The sequence below is a fragment of the Balaenoptera ricei genome, chromosome 13 (genome assembly GCF_028023285.1).
Source record: "Balaenoptera ricei isolate mBalRic1 chromosome 13, mBalRic1.hap2, whole genome shotgun sequence".
NCBI classification, from domain to species: domain Eukaryota; kingdom Metazoa; phylum Chordata; class Mammalia; order Artiodactyla; family Balaenopteridae; genus Balaenoptera; species Balaenoptera ricei.
Genome location: NC_082651.1, coordinates 37,506,574 through 37,528,269, shown reverse-complemented (window position 1 = coordinate 37,528,269; position 21,696 = coordinate 37,506,574). Strand labels below are relative to the sequence as shown.

The 21,696-nt window shown below is 39.6% G+C and overlaps 1 pseudogene; it reads left to right on the top strand.

Moving 5' to 3' along the window:
- The first annotated feature begins 19,931 nt into the window (after positions 1-19,931).
- Positions 19,932-21,324, top strand: LOC132376667 (heterogeneous nuclear ribonucleoprotein A3-like; annotated as a pseudogene).
- The last annotated feature ends 372 nt before the right edge of the window (positions 21,325-21,696 follow it).

The following is a 21,696-nucleotide window of genomic DNA, read 5'->3' as shown; positions in this document are numbered from 1 at the left end:
ATTCTTTTTGCTGCAATGGTAAACGGGAGTGTTTTCTTAATTTCACTTTCAGATTTTTCGTCATTAGTGTATAGAAATGCAAGAGATTTCTGTGCATTAATTTTGTATCCTGCTACTTTACCAAATTCATTGATTAGCTCTAGGAGTTTTCTGGTAGCATCCTTAGGATTCTCTATGTATAGTATCATGTCATCTGCAAATAGTGACAGCTTTACTTCTTCTTTTCTGATTTGGATTCCTTTTATTTCTTTGTCTTCTCTGATTGCTGTGGCTAACACTTCCAAAACTATGTTGAATAATAGTGGTGAGAGTGGGCAACCTTGTCTTGTTCCTGATCTTAGTGGAAATGGTTTCAGTTTTTCACCATTGAGGACAATGTTGGCTGTGGGTTTGTCATATATGGCCTTTATTATGTTGAGGAAGGTTCCCTCTATGCCTACTTTCTGCAGGGCTTTTATCATAAATGGGTGTTGAATTTTGTCGAAAGCTTTCTCTGCATCTATTGAGATGATCATATGGTTTTTCTCCTTCAGTTTGTTAATATGGTGTATCACATTGATTGATTTGCGTATGTTGAAGAATCCTTGCATTCCTGGGATAAACCCCACTTGATCATGGTGTATGATCCTTTTAATGTGCTGTTGGATTCTGTTTGCTAGTATTTTGTTGAGGATTTTTGCATCTATGTTCATCAGTGATATTGGCCTGTAGTTTTCTTTCTTTGTGACATCTTTGTCTGGTTTTGGTATCAGGGTGATGGTGGCCTCGTAGAATGAGTTGGGGAGTGTTCCTCCCTCTGCAATATTTTGGAAGAGTTTGAGAAGGATAGGTGTTAGCTCTTCTCTAAATGTTTGATAGAATTCGCCTGTGAAGCCATCTGGTCCTGGGCTTTTGTTTGTTGGAAGATTTTTAATCACAGTTTCAATTTCAGTGCTTGTGATCGGTCTGTTCATATTTTCTATTTCTTCCTGGTTCAGTCTCGGTGGGTTGTGCATTTCTAAGCATCTGTCCATTTCTTCCAGGTTGTCCATTTTATTGGCATAGAGTTGCTTGTAGTAATCTCTCATGATCGTTTGTATTTCTGCAGTGTCAGTGGTTACTTCTCCTTTTTCATTTCTAATTCTATTGATTTGAGTCTTCTCCCTTTTTCTCTTGATGAGTCTGGCTAATGGTTTATCAATTTTGTTTATCTTCTCGAAGAACCAGCTTTTAGTTTCATTGATTTTTGCTATTGTTTCCTTCATTTCTTTTTCATTTATTTCTGATCTGATCTTTATGATTTCTTTCCTTCTGCTAGCTTTGGGGTTTTTTTGTTCTTCTTTCTCTAATTGCTTTAGGTGCAAGGTTAGGTTGTTTATTCGAGATGTTTCCTGTTTCTTGATGTAGGCTTCTATTGCTATAAACTTCCCTCTTAGCACTGGTTTTGCTGCGTCCCATAGGTTTTGGGTCGTCGTGTCTCCATTGTCATTTGTTTCTAGGTATTTTTTGATTTCCCCTTTGATTTCTTCAGTGATCACTTCGTTAATAAGTAGTGTATTGTGTAGCCTCCATGTGTTTGTATTTTTTACAGACCTTTTCCTGTAATTGATATCTAGTCTCATAGCGTTGTGGTCAGAAAAGATACTTGATACGATTTCAATTTTCTTAAATTTACCAAGGCTTGATTTGTGACCCAAGATATGATCTATCCTGGAGAATGTTCCATGAGCACTTGAGAAAAATGTGTATTCTGTTGTTTTTGGGTGGAATGTCCTATAAATATCAATTAAGTCCATCTTGTTTAATGTATCATTTAAAGCTTGTGTTTCCTTATTTATTTTCATTTTGGATGATCTGTCCATTGGTGAAAGTGGGGTGTTAAAGTCCCCTACTATGATTGTGTTGCTGTCGATTTCCCCTTTTATGGCTGTTAGTATTTGCCTTATGTACTGAGGTGCTCCTATGTTGGGTGCATAAATGTTTACAATTGTTATATCTTCTTCTTGGATCGATCCCTTGATCATTATATAGTGTCCTTCTTTGTCTCTTGTAATAGTCTTTATTTTAAAGTCTATTTTGTCTGATATGAGAATTGCTACTCCAGCTTTCTTTTGATTTCCATTTGCATGGAATATCTTTTTCCATCCCCTCACTTTCAGTCTGTATGTGTCTCTAGGTCTGAAGTGGGTCTCTTGTAGACAGCATATATATGGGTCTTGCTTTTGTATCCATTCAGCCAGTCTGTGTCTTTTGGTGGGAGCATTTAATCCATTTATATTTAAGGTAATTATTGATATGTATGTTCCTATTCCCATTTTCTTAAATAGTTTATGTTTGTTATTGTAGGTGTTTTCCTTCTCTTGTGTTTCTTGCCTAGAGAAGTTCCTTTAGCATTTGTTGTAAAGCTGGTTTGGTGGTGCTGAACTCTCTCAGCTTTTGCTTGTCTGTAAAGGTTTTCATTTCTCCATCGAATCTGAATGAGATCCTTGCTGGGTAGAGTAACCTTGGTTGTAGGTTTTTCTCCTTCATGACTTTAAGTATATCCTGCCACTCCCTTCTGGCTTGCAGAGTTTCTGCTGAAAGATCAGATGTTAACCTTATGGGGATTCCCTTGTGTGTTATTTGTTGTTTTTCCCTTGCTGCTCTTAATATGCTTTCTTTATATTTAATTTTTGATAGTTTGATTAATATGTGTCTTGGCATGTTTCTCCTTGGATTTATCCTGTATGGGACTCTCTGTGCTTCCAGGACTTGATTAACTATTTCCTTTCCCATATTAGGGAAGTTTTCAACTATAATCTCTTCAAATATTTTCTCAGTCCCTTTCTTTTTCTCTTCTTCTTCTGGGACCCCTATAATTCGAATGTTGGTGCGTTTAATGTTGTCCCAGAGGTCTCTGAGACTGTCCTCAGTTCTTTTCATTCTTTTTTCTTTATTCTGCTCTGCAGTAGTTATTTCCACTATTTTATCTTCCAGGTCACTTATCCGTTCTTCTGCCTCAGTTATTCTGCTATTGATCCCGTCTAGAGTATTTTTAATTTCATTTATTGTGTTTTTCATCGTTGCTTGGTTCCTCTCTAGTTCTTCTACATCCTTGTTAAATGTTTCTTGCATTTTGTCTATTCTATTTCCAAGATTTTGGATCATCTTTACTATCATTATTCTGAATTCTTTGTCAGGTAGACTGCCTATTTCCTCTTCATCTGTTAGGTCTGGTGTGTTTTGACCCTGCTCCTTCACCTGCTGTGTGGTTTTTTGTCTTCTCATTTTGCTTATCTTACTGTGTTTGGGGTCTCCTTTTCACAGGCTGCAGGTTCGTAGTTCCCGTTGCTTTTGGTATCTGTCCCCAGTGGCTAAGGTTGGTTCAGTGGGTTGTGTAGGCTTCCTGGTGGAGGGGACTAGTGCCTGTGTTCTGGTGGATGAGGTTGGATTTTGTCTTTCTGGTGGGCACGTCCACGTCTGGTGGTGTGTTTTGGGGTGTCTGTGGCCTTATTATGATTTTAGGCAGCCTCTCTGCTAATGGATGGGGCTGTATTCCCGTCTTGCTAGTTGTTTGGCATAGGGTGTCCAGCACTGTAGCTTGCTGGTCATTGAGTTAAGCTGGGTCTTGATGTTGAGATGGAGGTCTCTGAGAGATTTTCACCGTTTGATGTTACGTGGAGAAGGGAGGTCTCTTGTGGACCAGTGTCCTGAAGTTGGCTCTCCCACCTCAGAGGCACAGCCCTGATGCCTGGCTGGAGCACCAAGAGCCTTTCGTCCACATGGCTCAGAATAAAAAGGAGAAAAAAATAGAAAGAAAGAAAGAAAGAGGATAAAATAAAATAAAATAAAGCTATTATAATAAAAAATAAGAAAAAAAATTAAGAATAAATGTATTCAGAAAAAATTTTTTTTAATTTTTAAAAATAGATTTATTAATTTTTTGTAGTAAAAAATAAGAAAAAAATTATTAAGAAAAAAATTTATTAAGAAAAAATGTTTAATTTTTTAAAATAAAAAATATGAAAAAACTTATTAAAAAATTTTTTTAATTTCTAAAAATAGAAAATAAGGGAAAAATTATTAAGAAAACATTTATTAGGAAAAAAAATTTTTTTGAGTGAACAAAAAAACAAACAAAGAAAAAAAACATGGACGGACCTAACCCTAGGACTAATGGTGAAAGCAAAGCTATACAGACAAAATCTCACCCAGAAGCATACACATATACACTCACAAAAAAAGGAAAAGGGGAAAAATTAATATATTCTGCTCCCAAAGTCCACCTCTTGAATTTGGGATGATTCGTTGTCTATTCAGGTATTCAACAGATGCAGGCACATCAAGTTGTTTGTGGAGCTTTAACCCACTGCTTCTGAGGCTGCTGGGAGAGACTTCCCTTTCTCTTCTTTGTTCGTACAGCTCCCGGAGTTCAGCTTTGGATTTGGACCCGCCTCTGCGTGTAGGTCGCCTGAGGGCGTCTGTTCCCCGCCCAGACAGGACGGGGTTAAAGAAGCAGCTGCTTCGGGAGCTCTGGCTCACTCAGGCCGGGGGGAGGGAGCGGTATGGAGGAGGCGGGGCAAGCCTGCGGCAGCAGAGGCCGGCGTGACGTTGCAGCAGCCTGAGGCGCGCCGTGCGTTCTCCCGGCGAAGTTGTCCCTGGATCACGGGACCCTGGCAGTGGCGAGCTGCACAGGCTCCCGGGAGGGGCGGTGTGTAGAGTGACCTGTGCTTGCACACAGGCTTCTTGGTGGCGGCAGCAGCAGCCTTAGCGTCTCCCGCCCGTCTCTGGGGTCCACGCTGATAACCGCGGCTCACGCCCGTCTCTGGGGTCCGCGCTGTTAGCCGCGGCTCGCGCCCGCCTCTGGGGTCCGCGCTTATAGCCGCGGCTCGCGCCCGTCTCTGGAGCTCGTTTAGGCGGCGCTCTGAATCCCCTCTCCTTGCGCGCCACGAAACAAAGAGGCAAGAAAAAGTCTCTTGCCTCTTTGGCAGCTGCAGACTTTTTCCCGGACTCCCTCTCGGCTAGCACCGAAGCCCGAGCCTCAGCTCCCAGCCCCCACCCGCCCCAGCGGCTGAGCAGACAAGCCTCTCGGGCTGGTGAGTGCCACTCAGCACCGCTCCTCCGTGCGGGAATCTCTCCGCTTTGCCCTCCGCACCCCTGTGGCTGCGCTCTCCTCCGTGGCTCCGAAGCTTCCCCCCTCTGCCACCCACAGTCTCTGCCCGTGAAGGGGCTTCCTAGTGTGTGGAAACCTTTCCTCCTTCACAGCTCCCTCCCACTGGTGCAGGTCCTGTCCCTATTCTTTTGTCTCTGTTTTTTCTTTTTTCTTTTGCCCTACCCAAGTACGTGGGGAGTCTCTTGCCTTTTGGGAGTTCTGACGTCTTCTGCCAGCGTTCAGTGGGTGTTCTGTAGGAGCAGTTCCACGTGTAGATGTATTTCTACTGTATCTGTGGGAAGGAAGGTGATCTCCTCGTCTTACTCTTCCGCCGTCTTGCCCCTCTCCCTATACTTCTTTAGACATGGTTTCATTTAGTTCTTTGAACATATTTTAAATAGCTATTTTAACATCTTCATTTAGTAAGTCCAATGTCTGAGATTCCTCACAGACAGTTTCTAAACTTTTGTATGGTCCATATATTTTGTTTTTACTTTGAATTTCCATATCTTGTAACTTTTTGTTGAAAACTCGACATCTTAAAAAATATAATGTGACAACCCTGGAAATCAGAGTCTACTACCTCCCTACAGTTTCCTGCTGTTGCTTTACGCTGTTTTTTTTTTTAAGTAACTTTTCTGAACAAATTCTATGAAGTCTACTGAAGCTGCCACTCAACTAGCTTAGTGGTCAGCTAATGCCTAGATGGAGGTATCCTTAAACATCTAGAAACAATAAATCTCCCAGTCTTTGCCGAGGGACTACGTGCACATAGCCATCAACGCTGAGGGCAGGGAGTTATCAATTCTGCCTTAGCCTTCCCTTTCTTCTTGCCCAGAGCCTCAAGGGCAGCCAAAGGTAAAGGGTAGGCCCCTCTCAGATCTTTCCTGAGCATGCACTCAGGCCTGTGCACACTTGTGGTCTTCTAGAGTCCTAGGAATATATCAATGCTTTTCAAAATATCTATGGACATCTCATCCTCAGTTTTTCCGTTAAAGCTTTTGGTTAGTCTATTGTTTGTCTAAAGTGTTATCCACTGCCTCCTGCATTGTGACATTAAAACAGTTGCCTGGGGACTTCCCTGGTGGTCTAGGGGGTAAGACTCCGGGCTCCCAATGCAGGGGCCCCGGGATCGATCCCTGGTCAGGGAACTAGGTCCTGCAACTAAGGAGTCCGCATGCCGCAACGAAGATCCTGAGTGGTGCAACTAAGACCCGGCGCAGCCAAAATAAATAAATAAAATAAATAAATATTTAAGAAACTAAAATAAAACACTTGCCTGTAAGTGTTTTTTGACAAACACCTCACACATAGACACAGAGGCTCATACGCACTGGATAGCTCTGAGTAAGGTCAAATAAAGATAAGCCTTTTGAGTGGAGTCTTCCAGAGAGCCATCAGACAGATCAAATACTGACAATTCTTTGGGAATGAAATTGTGAAAGAGGTCCAGCTCTGTTCTGCTCCCTCCAGTCCTGGGAATGCAGGCTGATATTTTTCAAGGTTATCACTGAGCTGAGTGTGGCAATGAGAATAGGGCAAGGTAAAATGCCACAAGCTTACTATTCTTATCAAGGTTCAGCCATTTTTCTTGAATAAATGCTTACTACAAAAGCTACAAGCCTTTGGTTAATTTCGAGTTTTGGAAAAGTTTTCCATAAAGTTTTGCCAAAATTCTGTTGCTTTTATCACAGGGCAAAATGTTGGAGGTCTTTACTCCACCATTTTTTTCTGCTATTAACTCCTCACTTTGTTTTAAAAATCCCAACCAGTTCTCTCCCCATGGCTTTTTGCTCCTATTGACAGTACTAGTACACAAAATATTTAAATGTCTTTAAATGAATATAAAAATAACATCTATATTATATATTGGTATGAGGTATAAAATGGCTTACAAAAAAAAAGACATAGTACCTATCTTCACAGAACTTACTGTCAGATATAAATGAAATCCTGTTACTACTTCAGAGTGTTACTTGACCTAATGAGTAAATCTCTAACATCTATCTCTTTCTTTGCGAGGTTACCTTTGCCTTGTTTTTTTGTTTTTGTTTTGTTTTTAATTTATTTATTTTTATTTTTGGCTGTGTAGGGTCTTCGGTGCTGTGCACGGGCTTCCTCTAGTTGCGGCGAGCGGGGGCTACATTTCGTTGCAGTGCGCGGGCTTCTCATTGCAGTGGCTTCTCTTGTTGTGGAGCACGGGCTCTAGGCATGCGGGCTTCAGTAGTCGTGGCTCGCAGGCTCTAAAGCGCAGGCTCAGTAGTTGTGGCGCACAGGCTTAGTTGCTCTGTGGCATGTGGGATCTTCCCGGACCAGGGCTGGAACCCGTGTCCTCTGTATTGGCAGGCGGATTCTTAACCACTGCGCCACCAGGGAAGTCCCTTTGTTTTTGTCTCTAAAAGAATTTTATGAGTTCAATTGTTTACTCATTCTCAACTGAGGAGAAATTATTTGGTCCAAATATCTGCAATGGTTTATGACTTGCCCTTGGCCCCAAACTCTAGTTGGATCTTTCTAGTATCTATAGAATCACAACATACTAATAGACACTATCTATCAGAACAATTCCTAGGCTTTCATCTAGATCAGCTCTACTGGTCTAAGAAACTATTATTTTCTACTGTCAACTCCCTCACTCTCAGAATAGATGCAGAACATGATAAATGACAACCTCAAGTATATATAGCCAACAGATCTCTTCTTGTCTAACTGATGCATTCAGTACTTTATTTATACGGACAGTATTTCTCAGGATACAGTGTACCATCCCTGAGTCATTTCCTCTTCCCACTACTGTCCAATTTTTCTCAAAGTTAATGTCTCCAAAGGGAAGAGTTAGGATGTAAATGAATAGAAGTACACAGGAGGCCTCAAAAAATACTGGAACACCTGATTAGACTTCTATTGGTACATTCTGTCTTCTGAACTAGGGGGCTGAAAGTGAGACTGAGATAAAAGATTTTCCTACCTACAATCAATTAAGTAAGCTTGTTTTATGTCTCGTAGCCACTAAGTGAGTTTTTAAAATCATAGCCATGCAGGTAGTGAAAATTTCTTCCAGTTCCTGGTTATAGGCTTCATAATCAATCCTAACATATGAGCATTTTGTGGTTCTTTTTTTCAGTGGCATCACAGTGGGAAATCAGGAGCAATTATATCGGGGCTTTAACTCAGTTACCATTAGATACTAGTTGGGTCCTCTTAAAATTAACAGAAAATCTGCGTAAGACCAGGGACAACTACTTTCTTTTTAATTTCTACACCTATAAAGATGTCTATTGACAAATCATGAACAATTTATATCTAAACTGAACCAAGTCAACTCCTGTGGACCAATCAATATGTTATCCCAACAATCAAAACCCCGCACCATACCAACTCCGTATCCTTATAATTTTCCACAGAAAATATTTATTCAGTTCCTCCACAGGATGCTATTCATTTTCTAAATCTGCAGTTCTATTGTGGTGATCTCACAGGGATGTTGTGGGATATTTTAAAATTCTAGAGAAAGAGTGATATGTAATATCTGGTGTACAGGACAAAAACTAATCGCTAAAGATAGTTTAAAGTTTCAACATTAGATACTGCTACATTCCTTTCAATGCTGCTGTCTGTATCTCTGCAGAGTTGGATTTTTGACGGTTTCTGTAACAAAAGCAATAAATGAGGGTGGTTGTGTCCAATCTCATCTCAAGGTTTGAGAAACTGTGCCCTAATAGCCACACATATCTCGTTAGCAAGTAATTATGCATATTTCTGAACAAAGTAAAATGTTTTCTTTCAAACACAAAACGAAAAATATTTTTGCTTATTAAGCTGTAAGATCAAAACGCTAAGTATTTTTATACCCTAATAACATAATAGCTTAGTGTCTGAAAAAATACTTCATGTATTTATATGCTGCTGATGATTTATATCCCCACGATGATGAGAAAAGAAATCACCCAAACACTAAGGTGACTGTGAACAGAGAAAACTTGGAAACCTTTGTCCTAGATGGAGTCCACTAACCCAAACAAGTAACTGTTCATACAATTTTCTTCAAATATTTATCAAATGTTTGAGTGTACACAATACATCTGACCAAATAACTCACCTATCTGAACCAGAGCCTGTGTCATGAAAATCTCCATGTTTCACTTAAAGATTAAAGAGCACTGAGCTTTCATATGTCATCCAGAATTAAACAGCCAATCCACAAATAAAATTTCAAAAAATAAAATTTTGAATAATTTCTGCATAATACCTGAGTGTGAGCTCTCAATGGTGGTGTCTGACTTGGAATCCAGAGATGAAGGAATTTGTCTTAATTGGGGAACATAGTACATCTTTGTACTACCAGAAGGCTTATATGGCAACAGTAAAGGCTGGCCTAAGGACATAAAGATCAGAATAATTAATAAGAAAACATTTATTAATTAACTGAACAAATATTAAGCACCTTTAATGTGCCAAGCAGTGGTCAAGATTCTTGGAATGTATCAGTAAACTAGCATTCTAGAAGAGGGAGATAGACAGTAAACAATTAGCATACTAAATAAGTAAATCATCTAGTATTTTTATAAATTATTAGTGACATAAAAAATTAGAAAATACTGGGACTTCCCTGGTGGTGCAGTGGGTTAAGAATCTGCCTGCCAATGCAGGGGACAGGGGTTCGATACCTGGTCTGGGAAGATCTCACATGCTGTGGAGCAACTAAGCCTGTGCACCACAACTACTGAGCCTGCGTGCCACAACTACCAAAGCCCGCCCGCCCTAGAGCCCGAGCGCCACAACTACTGAGCCCATGTGCCGCAACTACTGAAGCCCACGTGCTCTAGGGCCCTTGTGCTGCGAGTACTGAGCCCTCGTGCTGCAACTACTGAAACCTGTGCGCCTAGAGCCCACGCTCTGCAACAGGAGAAGCCACCACAATAAGAAACCCATGCACCACAACGAAGAGTAGCCCCTACTCACCACAGCTAGGGAAAGCCCGTGTGCAGCAACAAAGACCCAAAACAGCCACTCCCCCCCCAAAAATTAGAAAATGCTGAGGAAGATTAGAAGTATTTGGGAAATTGCAGCAGGATGCAGTTTAAATAGAGTGGTAAGGGTAGGATTCATTGAGAAGACGACTTCTTAGCAATCTATTCCATATTTAGATGGCTCTAACTAAGAAACACTTTATCTTATATTGAACCCAAACCTGGTCGTTGTTAACCCCTACTACTGATCTTTGAAGGTTCTCCCTCCAGAGTCATAGAAAGTAAATCTAATTCTCTTCTATGTGGCAGATTTTCAAAATAAGTTTCCCATTAAAAAAGTATAACTTCTCAATATTAAAAAAATACACAGAAATAAAAAAGACAAAGTCTTACCACTCAAAGATAACTATTATTAATATTTTAATGTATTTCTACAGGTCTTTCCTCTGTATTTCTTATTTGTTTACATAGTTGTGTATAGTATGTATAATGTGGAATTCAGTTTTTCTACTTTACATTGATAATAAAATATTCATTTTATTTCCTATCTTCACATTTTTTATCATTCTACTACACATTAAGTGTATTTAACCCTTCTCATAATGTTAAAAATTTAGGCTGGATTAAATTTTCAATAATAAAGAATTCTGTAATAAAGACTTCCTGTTTATAGCATACCCATTCTCCCCTGCTGCCCCATTTCACATAAGTTTTCTGATTTCAGAGTGAAAAATTATGTCATTTATAAAGTTTCTTTTTTTTAAATACTAACTGCTAAAATTCTTTCTAAAATGTCTGTGACATGGTAGTAATTTGATTATTATAGAAGATGAAATCTTTTTCTTCTTCTTCTTATTTTTTTACTTCATTGGGTCTTCATTGCTGCACGCGGGCTTTCTCTAGTTGCGGTGTGGGGGGGCTACTGTTCGTTGTGGTGCGCGAGCTTCTCACTCTTCTCACTGCAGTGGCTTCTCTTGTTGTGGAGCACAGGCTCTAGGCACGCAGGCTTCAGTAGTTGTGGAGCATGGGCTCAGTAGTTGTGGCTCGCAGGCTCTAGAGCACAGGCTCAGTAGTTGTGGCACACGGGCTTAGTTGCTCTGCGGCATGTGGGATCTTCCCGGACCAGGGCTCGAACCCGTGTCCCCTGCACTGGCAGGTGGATTCTTAACCACTGCGCCACCAGGGAAGTCCCTGAAATCTTTTTCTATACACTTGTTTTTCTTTCATGATGTGGTAGAAACTCTCTCTCTCTCTCTGTAACAGCATTTTGATATTTAGCTGGGTACATACTGCTCATCTGTACACTGTATTTCCCAATCTCCCTTGCAGACATGTATGGACATATGACTAAGTCTGGGCCCATAGGTCAAGGGTGAGAATAATGTCTGCAACTTCCAGGCATCCCATTAAAACACTCCACTGGCTGCTGCTAAAATTTATCCTCCCCATTACTCTTCTTTTCCAGTATTTTCTTTATTAGTCTTCCGGAAAAAACTTAAGATCAATTAAACAAGTTCAAAAGAACAATTCCATTAGAATTTTGAGTAGAATTACATTAGAGTTTAAATTCATTTGGGAATAAATGACATCTTTAAATATTCAATTTTCCCATTCAGAAATATCCCATCCCTCCTTTTAGTCTACTCTCCTTTTCTATGCCTACACAAAGGATTAGTATTGCCATCACATGAGTCCTATAAAATTCTTGTTTAGGTTACTCCTCAGTATTCATGGGGTTGTACTGCTCATTCAAATAGAATTTTGTAGATAGCTACCACTTCTCCTGATTAAACACAACAGCTTCTTCAGTTTATCCTTATGGACCATGGTCTTCTCTTGCATCCTGTAATCACCTCTAGATGGACTCCTAGTTGCCCATGTCTAGTTTATAAAAATCAAAATACTCTAGACAGAGTCTGATAGTCCCAGAGTAGAATGAGATCTCCTTCATTCTGGACGCAATAACAACTTTTATATTACTTAGAATTGTGTTACCATCCTTGACCACTCCATCATTCTGATGATTTGACATGGAATCCATATTACTAGTACCCTGCTTCCAACCAAGGAACTGACTTCATAGTGAAGGAAATGAGACAACAGGCTGATGCCTAAAGGGAGTCACTGTTCTCCTCACAAGCCTGATCACCCACAGCTATGGTAAACTCAAAAACAAAAAAGCGAGTGAACAATTTACTGATAACTGTCATGGCACAAGCTGGGAGGCATCACTTTCTGAGGCTGGAATGCTAGCTTGCCAAATACGGCATGTGCTCAGAACCACATATGGCACTTGCCTATCCTACAGACAGAATGCATATATTTAGGAACAAAGGCAGAAGCCTTTAAAATCTTTTGCTTTCTATCTCTGTGACTCTGCTTTGTTTGATGGAAGATCTTAGAAATAAGGGAGGGGCACTTCTACCGGGAGACAGGAGCCATCTAGTCATTTTACATTCTTTATGTCACTGAAACAATACAGGGAATAGGATGCCATAGTGTTGACTAAAACTACAATTGACCTTAACTATCAGGGAGAAATAAGGTTACCTTAAAAGAAGAAAGTCAGTAGGAGTATGGCTTACACCTAGGGGACCACTTTACCAAGCCTGGTCATAGAAATTAACAAAAAATGACCTTAAACCTATGCAGGGCTAGCAAAGCCTTAGACTACTTAGGAATACTTGTACCAACCTATCAGGCAAAGCCCCAGCCAATGAGAACCTGGCTGAATTCAAGGAGAATGAAGAAATGTATAGAGGCTGGAAGAATTTAAATAACAGGAAAAATAGGCTGTAGCCTCTACTTCTCTTTGGACGTTGCTGTAGTCATTATTGTTAGAATATTGACTTAGTAGTTTTCTTCCTCCACCAGTGTATATAAAGCTTGGTGGTGATGGTTAAATTTACCATTTAGTTCAAAGTTTGCAGAAAATGGACAACAACAATTGGGCAGAATTACAATGGACCCAGAGCAAGAATGGCTACCATGTGGAGATGGAGAATTCAGAGGCAAGATAAGTGGCTTTTTGAAATTCTCAACAACTTTCTGTTTGGATGCAGAAGTCTTAAAGTTACTTTGGACTGCCTATCTCTGGGGGAAGAAGCGACTATTCAGCAAATAATGGTTGTTCCTGGGAGAGAAAGAAAGGACTGCAGAAGGGTAAAGAAGAAAGTCCAACCATAAACTTTATTCCTTCAAAAAACTTGCAAATGGAACTAAATATAAACATATAGCATATTACTCTTAATTTGTTAATTCAGAGCAGTGGACACATAGTCATAAATTCAACATGCTATTCTGTATACTTTTAAAATATTTTTAAAATTTTACTTCTGAATCCACAGAGTTAAAAATCTTTTATTATTAAACCAAATAATATTTCTCTTTTAAAGGAGTCCTTTCTACCAAGTACCTGTATGTAAAGGTAAGACCGTGAACTGTGGGCTCTATGTAGACCGATCCATTTGATGTCAGAAGAGGTATAAAATACACTTTCACAGTTGGATTTCCTCTCCTGTGCTCTGCCACCAACATGAAAACAGCATACCCAGAGTAGCCTGGGTTTCAGTACAAGGCATGTGGAACAGACCCAAACCGTTTTTGCATCCTGATGCCAAACTCCAACTGACTCATAAGCCCATGAGTGAGGAAAGCAAATGTCTGTTGTTATAAAGCACTGAGATTTTCGAGGTTCTTATACAGTATCACGGTGGCAATAGGTAACTGACACATTAAAGGTGTTCTGTGTGATATTGATTAGACTATACATTTGGGGGGCATAATTTTATATCACAATAAAAATGTATAAGAAATATAACCATCTCGGGTTTCCCTGATAGCGCAGTGGTTAAGAATCCGCCTGCCAATGCAGGGGACACGGGTGCCAGCCCTGGTCCGGGAAGATCCCCCATGCCGCGGAGCAACTAAGCCCATGTGCCACAACTACTGAGCCTGCGCTCTAGAGCCCGCGAGCCACAACTACTGAGCCCATGCACCGAAGCCCACGCGCCTAGAGCCCGTGCTCCACCACAAGAGAAGCCACCGCAATGAGAAGCCCGTGCACCGCAACGAAGAGTAGCCCCCGCTCGCCGCAACTAGAGAAAGGCTGCACGCAGCGATGAAGACCCAACACAGCCAAAAATAAAATAAATAAAAGTAAAAAAAAAAAAAAAAAGAAAAGAAATATAACCATTTCAACATATAAATGTATTTATTCAAATTAAATTCAGTGCAATTTACATGTGGAACTAAGCAATTTTCTTTATACATTTAGGCATATTCCATTTATACCTACAGACAGATAAACTTTTTGCACAAGTAGGAAAACTTAAAATATATTTTGAATAGATTTGTACAAACTGTTGAATACTTTAAAATTAGTAATTGAAAGTTCCCACCCTCATTTGGAGGCAGAATGGGAACTTAACTTTCCAGTTACTGGTCTGAAAAAGAAAATAACTTGCTATAATTTTGAATGTTATATAGTATAAGCACTATAAAAATATCACTGTCATGATAGCATAGGAACACTCTAAATGTAGACCTTATGGTAGAAATTGCTAGCTGTTCACCAAAACTCTTTTCTTCTTCATCCTGGAAAGCACAGCTAAACTATTCCTAGTCAGTGGAAAGTGATGTGGGCCACACCTAGGCCTAGCCCATAAAAGCCTCCCAACATGTGCTCCTCCATGCTTTTCGTCCCTTCCAGTTGACTATGATGATGAATCCAGGGTTCCATGTTTTAAAGAAAGCAGAGTCACAGTCAACCTGGGTCCCTGCTCAACGTTTCTTGAGCAAGAAATAGACTGGTATTGTGTTTGCTATCTGTTCACTGTATCATGCAAAACAATAGTAAAAGAAACAATGCCAAATAGTTATCTACCTCCCTAAAATTGAACCTCTATAGTTTTTATGTTTTCATGAACTACTTGCATTCTTATGACAAGTATTATGAGTTGAAAATACGTCAGCCACAAGTAGCATGAGTTTCACATAGGTTGTTAACTTCACTAGAAATTGAAGTAAAAACATAATAAATTATATTCTCTTCATAGCTATGTAAATAAAAGATGTTTTAATCATGTACAACCTAATGCTTAAAATTAAAATTAGGTTTTCTAACTAGAAAGACCCAATCAAGAAATTTCTTAGTTAATGACACACAAAAGTTGGTAATGTGACCTAAAATTCTCTTACCATCTGTGCCATGAAGAACAGTAATCTGTTGGACTGAAGATGATGAAGCAAACTTGACAGGAACTTTGCCCAACTTCTGTGTACCTGAGGTCTGGAATATCATGTCCACGATCTTCAGCATTAACAAAAATCTCAGATGAAAACATGGTTTTTCCTGGACTCTCTGTTGTTATCTGAGTGACTGCATCAGATGATAATTTTCCAGAGAAGGGAGAAAACGGGGTCTTAATCTCCTTTGGTGATCTGAACAAAAAAGAGAAAGCACACAGCAGGTCATATCCTTGGCTTATCAAATACTGTAATTTCTTTCCAAATGTGGCTTCAATATTTTTTGGAGACACATCCAACTCAAATGGTTAAGTTATTTCTGCAGTACCCTTTGCTTTTTTACATACTTATTACAGGGTGATCATGCATGAGTTTACTTTTACTTATTTTAAAATCTACTTTTATTTTGGATTTAGAATGCTATTATATAAGGAAAGGGTACTTTTCAGTTGAAGTGGAAAGATATCCATTAAAAAATAATTACTGGAAGTCCACTATAAATTAGGGGACTATGCTAAACGCATAGAGTGTACAAAAATAAAAAAGAAACAGAGCCTTTCCTCAAAAAGTTTATATGTCAGTGGGGGAACCAGAGGTTTTTAAGGTTGTAATTATGTATATAGATTATAAAGAATCCATATTAAAACATAATGGAGTAAATAAATGAGTGTATAAATAAATAAATAATAGGAGGGAGGGAGAAGACAAATCTTGCCAACAGAAGAATTCCATATGTAGGTAACCTCCCCCCCGCCCCCCCCGCCCCCCCCCCCCCTCCCCGGCATCCATCTCCTCCCCAAGGAGGTGGAGGTGAAGCTTAATCTTCCCCTTAAGTCCAGTCCTGGGCTGGCCTTAATGATTGAATTCCAAAGACAGTATAAAATGGGAGAAAAAGTAACTTTACAGTGGAGAAACCAAGCAAACACCATGTTATGCAAGTGATGATGTTTCACATCACCAGTGATGTCACGGAGACACTACATACTCTCTGTTATGATGTGATGAGACGGTTACTTCGCTTCTGCGGTATTCTTTGTCAAAACCTATAACTCCAGTCGAATCATGAGAAAAACATCAGCCAAACCCAGACTGAGAACAATTCTACAAAATATCAGACAAATATTCCTCAAGACTGTCAAAATCATGAAAAACAAGGAAGGAATGAGGAACTGTCATAGACCAGAGAAGACTAAGGAGACATGACAACTAACTAAGTGGAATGTGATATACTGGATTGGGTCCTAGAACAGAAAAAGGTCATTAACAGGAAAACTGGTGAAATCCAAAAAAAGTCTTAAGTTTAGTTAATAGTAATGTATAAATGTTGGCTTTTTAATTTTGAAAAATATACTATGGTAGTATAAGATGTTAGCAATAGGAAAAACTGGGAGAGAGGTAAAGGGAACTCTGTTTGTATCTTTTCTGCAGATTTGAAATTATTTGAAAATGAAAAAGGTCATTTTTAAAAAATGGAGTAATACTGTATTGTATTATATCACAGAAGAAGAAGACCTTTTAAAAGGTCTTTTAAATCTCTACCCTCTATATACTATTCACTAATTAAAAGGACAATTATGAGAAAAGAAAATAGGCCCATCTCCCTTATGTATACAGAAGCAAAAATCATACACAAAATGTTAGACAATCAAATGTAGAGTGTGTGAGTGAGTGAATGTGTGTGTGTGTGTGTGTGTGTGTGAATTCCTACCAAGTTGTTTTACTCCAGAAATGCAAGGTGAGTTAACATTCAAATATCAATAGATGTCATGCACCACATCCATAAAATAAAGGAGAAAATGTATATGATCATATCAGTATAGTCAGATAAAGCATTTGATAAAATTCAATAATTATGTATGATTAAAAACTCATAGCAAAGGGAAACTACAAAAAACTTTAGAGCCACCATCCTGTTTATAGTGAAATGTGGAGAATGTCCACTGTAAGATTAGGAACAAAATAAGAATGCCAACTCTTACCTTTTCTATTCAACCTATTAGTAAAAGTATTAAATGGCATTAGCAGTAAGGCAGGAAAAAGAAATCAGAAATATAAGGCTAAGAAAGGAAGAAATCATACTGTCACTTTCCATAGTTGATATAATTAAGGATACAGAAAATCCAAAACCATCTACAGATAACTTATTAGAATATCAGTTAGTTTTTAGAAGAGTTGCCAGATAAGAGACCAAACATTAAAAAATTCCACTAACATTTTTCTGTGTCTGAAAAGTTATAAAATTAAAAACTAAAAAATATGCCATCTACATTATCATCAAAACATCATATACCTAATAATAAGTGTAATAAAAAATGTAAGAACCCTATTAGAATAGAAAACTATTGATATATCATAGAGAGAAATTAAAGGTGATCTAAATAGGATTTCTGCTTTGAGGCAGGATGTATAGGCATACCTCACTTTATTGCACTTCACTTTATTGTACCTTGCAGATAATGCTTTTTTTTTTTTTTTTTTTTTTACAAATTGAAGGTTTGTGGCAACCCTGTGTCAAGCAGCTCTACTGGTGGTGCCATTTTTCCAACAGCATTTGCTCACTTCGTGTCTCTATGTCATGTTTTGGTAAGTCTCACAATATTTCAAACTTTTTCACTATTATACTTGTTACATGATCTGTGATCAGTGATCTTTGATGTTACTATTGCAAAAAGATTACAGCTTGCTGAAGGCTCAGATGATGGGTAGCATTCTTTTTTTTTTTTTTTTTTTTTCAATTTTTTTTTTTTTTTTAATTAATTTATTTTTATTTTATGGCTGTGTTGGGTCTTCGTTTCTGTGCAAGGGCTTTCTCTAGTTGTGGCAAGTGAGGGCCACTCTTCATCGCGGTGCGCGGGCCTCTCACTATCGCGGCCTCTCTTGTTGCGGAGCACAGGCTCCAGACGCGCAGGCTCAGTAATTGTGGCTCACAGGCCCAGCTGCTCCGCGGCATGTGGGATCCTCCCAGACCAGGGCTCGAACCCATGTCCCCTGCATCAGCAGGCAGATTCTCAACCACTGCGCCACCAGGGAAGCCCCCTATGGGTAGCATTCTTAAAGTCTACTTTCAAATTAAGATATGTACTTTTTTTAGACATAATGCTATTGCACACTTAATAGACTACAGTATAGCATAAACATAACTTTTACATGCACTGGGAAACCAAACAACTCGTGTGACTTGCTTTCTTATGATATTCTCCTTATTGTGGTGTCTGGGACCAAAGCCATATCTCCATAATAATATGCCTGCACTAGGTAGGCACAGGCCATCACTCCTGCTGCAACGAGCAAACAAACTTGAATAAAAGATCATCGAGCTAAGGAAGCAATCAAGAAACAATATCAACTAATATGCTAGAGAGGGACATTTAGAGATTTGGAGCAGGGGTTTGGTGTAGGGAGACATACTCCACTGGAAAAGAGAAATCACCATACCTTTTGATGAACTCATTTGCTGGCATGATGGAGTGAAATCTAGCAGAATGTCAAGCCGATTTCCCCCACAGGACATTTCCTTAGTGTCAGGGTGGTATAGGATGATGGGGGACTGAGCCAAGAAAGCAGAGTGAAATTTCCTGCACAGTCATGGCACTAACAAACCAAATCCCGCTAGATAAAGGGGCCTGTGACAATCATTAGGTCTCCTCTTCAAGACATTTGCCAGTTTTTGAACCTATATAAAGCAGGAAGCTAAATACCTAATGCCTGAGGGAGAGAACTTTCCAAAGTGAGGAATTAGAGACCTACCAGACTCACAGTAAAAACCCAGAAGTGCCATCCCCAAGAAGGGGGCTGAGTCAGAAAAAGTGAAATCATCTGCAATGTTTCAGTGTTTATGAGACAAATTTTCACTGAGAAAGTGTAACGGCAACAAATACATAGCTGGTCTCTCCTTACATTTGCCATACTCTGAAGCTGTGAGAACTGAGAGCCTAAAGAGCTGAATTCAAACATCTGAAAGACTGAAGTCAATAACTGACTGTATTTATTGAAGAATCAAAGACCTGTCAGGCTCACAGCAAAAATCCAGGGAGGCCACAAATTAGGAAAAATCATAGGTAGGATGAGACAACTAAAGCTCCAACCCAGTTCTGACCTAGTAAAATTCCTGAAATGACTGAAATGATCAGCCACTCTGATTAACAGAGAAAAGGGTAAATCTTCTCTGGTGCAAAGTAATAGCATCTTCAGTCTCTATGAATTTTTTATTCACCACGTCCAGCACACAATCAAAAATTATGAAATTCCTGAAGCAGGAAAAAGTGACTAAAACTTAAGACAAAAAAAAAAAAAAAAAACCAAGAAAAATTGATTTAGAGGGAATTCAGATTCTGGAGTTAGCACAGAACTTTAAAATGACTATATTGAGAGTAAAAGATGGGGATTAATAGATTAAAATATGGAGAATCTCAACAGAAAATTGGAATCAATTTTAAAAAATCAAATACAGATAAATGAAAAATAAGAAAACTGATCCCCAGCAGACCTTAGGGAATACTAGAAGAAATTTTTTTGGGCTGAAGTAAAATGGCCCAACATAGAACAGAGCTGGGCTCTCGGTCCCATATTGAACTCGAGTTGGAAGAGGCGAGTCCGGTCTCAAAACGGAGGTAAAACCGCCGCCCGGTCGCCCCCAGCCCGACTCCGGCCGCCGCCGCCGCCGGGGGGAGGAGGGCCATGATCCAAAGGAACCAGAACAGTTGAGAAAACTGTTTATTGGCGGTCTGAGCTTTGAAACTACAGACGATAGCTTAAGAGAACATTTTGAGAAATGGGGCACACTTACAGATTGTGTGGTGATGAGAGACCCCCAGACAAACCGTTCCAGGGGCTTTGGTTTTGTGACTTACTCTTGGGTTGAAGAGGTGGATGCAGCAATGTGTGCTCGACCACACAAGGTTGATGGGCGTGTAGTGGAACCAAAGAGAGCTGTTTCTAGAGAGGATTCTGTAAAGCCTGGTGCCCATCTAACAGTGAAGAAAATTTTTGTTGGTGGTATTAAAGAAGATACAGAAGAATGTAATTCGAGAGACTACTTTGAAAAGTATGGCAAGATTGAAACCATAGGAGTTATGGAAGACAGGCAGAGTGGAAAAAAGAGAGGATTTGCTTTTGTAACTTTTGATGATCATGATACAGTTGATAAAATTGTTGTTCAGAAATACCACACTATTAATGGGCATAATTGTAAGTGAAAAAGGCCCTTTCTAAACAAGAAATGCAATCTGCTGGATCACAGAGAGGTCGTGGAGGTGGATCTGGCAACTTTATGGGTCGTGGAGGAAACTTTGGAGGTGGTGGAGGTAACTTTGGCCGTGGTGGAAACTTTGGTGGAAGAGGAGGCTATGGTGGTGGAGGTGGTGGCAGCAGAGGTAGTTATGGAGGAGGTGATGGTGGATAAAACGGATTTGGAGGCGACGGTGGTAACGATGGTGGTGGTCCTGGTTACAGTAGTAGAGGAGGCTATGGTGGTGGTGGACCAGGATATGGAAACCAAGATGGTGGATATGGTGGCGGTGGTGGAGGATATGATGCTTACAATGAAGGAGGAAATTTTGGAGGTAACTACGGTGGTGGTGGTGGGAGCTATAATGATTTTGGAAATTATAGTGGACAACAGCAATCAAATTATGGACCCATGAAGGGGGGCAGTTTTGGTGGAAGAAGCTCGGGAAGTCCCTATGGTGGTGGTTATGGATCTGGTGGTGGAAGTGGTGGATATGGTAGCAGAAGGTTCTCAAAACTCAGAAGAAAAGGGCTACAGTTCTTAGCAGGAGAGAGAGCGAGGAGTTGTCAGGAAAGCTGCAGGTTACTTTGAGACAGTCGTCCCAAATGCATTAGAGGAACTGTAAAAACCTGCCGCAGAAGGAACGATGATCCATAGTCAGAAAAGTTACTGCAGCTTAAACAGGAAACCCTTCTTGTTCAGGACTGTCCTAGCCACAGTTTGCAAAAAGTGCAGCTATTGATTCATGCAACGGAGGGTCAATTAGATGTACATTCCTGAGGTCTTTTATCTGTTGTAGCTTTGTCTTTTTCTTTTCATTACATCAGGTATATTGCCCTGTAAATTGTGGTAGTGGTACCAGGAATAAAAAATTAAGGAATTTTAAACTTTTCAATATTTGTGTAGTTCAGTTTTTCTACATTTTAGTACAGAAACTTTAACAAAATGCAGTTTTGAAGGTGTTTCCTTGTGAGTTAACAAGTAAAGAAGATCATTCATTGTTCATTAATATTTTGTATGAATTTTGCTAAAGTTAACTGTAAAGAAACACCTGCTGACTTGCAGTTTAAGGGGATCTATTCTCCCCATTTCCAAACCATGAAATGAATGGGCTCTGACATGTGGAGAGAATAGATATTTGT